Here is a 1,397-nt window from a genome sequence, read left to right on the forward strand (position 1 = left end):
TCTCTCAGCGGGCACGTCTGGCCATCCACACCTAGGGGCAGAAAACACTCCACCTTCCCCTGTGCCCTCCACAACACCCAAGACAAAGCTGGGCACATTGGGCACATGCAGCATGCTGGGTAGGGGCTGCTACTCAAATACCTTCAAAAGCCAAGCAGGTAATATAAATGAAGGACGATAGCTTGGTGGGGTGGGCTGGGTGTGGTGGCTCAAGCCTGCATTCCAGCACTTTGGGAGGCCAAGTTGGGAGAGAGAATAGCTTGAGCTCAAGGAGTTCAAGACCAGCCTGGGCAACACAGGGAGATCCTCATCTCTACAAAAAAAATTAAAATAAAAATTAATTGGGTGTGGTGGTGCACACCTGTAGGCCTAGCTACTCAGGAAGCTAAGGCAGGAAGATCTCTTAATCTCAGGCGTTTAAGGTTACAGTGAGCTATGATTATGCCACTGCACTCCAGCCTGGGTGACAGAGAGAGACCTTGTCTCAAAAAAAACAAAAAGACCTCTTTCCCTGCCGCCGCGGAGCCGCGCGGAGGCGGAGGCTTGGGTGCGTTCAAGATTCCGCTTCACCCGTAACCCACCGCCATGGCCGAGGAAGGCATTGCTGCTGGAGGTGTAATGGACGTTAATACTGCTTTACAAGAGGTGCTGAAGACCACCCTCATCCACGATGGCCTAGCACGTGGAATTCGCGAAGCTGCCAAAGCCTTCGACAAGCGCCAAGCCCATCTTTGTGTGCTTGCATCCAACTGTGATGAGCCTATGTATGTCAAGTTGGTGGAGGCCCTTTGTGCTGAACACCAGATCAACCTAATTAAGGTTGATGACAACAAGAAACTAGGAGAATGGGTAGGCCTCTGTAAAATTGACAGAGAGGGGAAACCCCGTAAAGTGGTTGGTTGCAGTTGTGTAGTAGTTAAGGACTATGGAAAAGAGTCTCAGGCCAAGGATGTTATCGAAGAGTACTTCAAATGCAAGAAATGAATAAATAAATCTTTGGCTCACAACAACAACAAAAAAAAAACAAAACAAAACAAAAAGAAAAAATGAAAAAGCTTGGTGGGATACAGCAAGGCATGGGGGGGCCTGTGTCAAGGGCAAGAGCCGTGTTGTATGTTGACTGGTTGATCAAGTGACACGAGGAAGAGGCTATATAGAGATAGACGTCCTGGATTACTTACTCACCTGGTGACTAGCCAGCTGGCTTCCCCTCTCTCTGGACAGCAGGGTCACTGTGCAAAGAAGCCAATAAAACCTATCCAGGCAACTCCCAAGTTGTGAAAAAGATCAAATGAGTTGGCACTTATGAGAACACTTTGAAAGCCTGACATTCCATGAAGACCTGAGGGACCATGTTCAGAAGTCCTAATATTTTCCCCAAATCCCAGATGATCAGG

At 48.5% G+C, this 1,397-nt stretch overlaps 1 pseudogene across 1 annotated transcript; it reads left to right on the plus strand.

Moving 5' to 3' along the window:
- The first annotated feature begins 503 nt into the window (after positions 1-503).
- On the plus strand, positions 504-1,007 carry LOC105523330 (annotated as a pseudogene). The gene has a single exon (XR_001003586.1). The product of XR_001003586.1 is annotated as a 40S ribosomal protein S12 pseudogene (transcript).
- The last annotated feature ends 390 nt before the right edge of the window (positions 1,008-1,397 follow it).

This window comes from Colobus angolensis, unplaced genomic scaffold (assembly GCF_000951035.1).
Source record: "Colobus angolensis palliatus isolate OR3802 unplaced genomic scaffold, Cang.pa_1.0 Scaffold46, whole genome shotgun sequence".
Lineage (NCBI taxonomy): Eukaryota > Metazoa > Chordata > Mammalia > Primates > Cercopithecidae > Colobus > Colobus angolensis.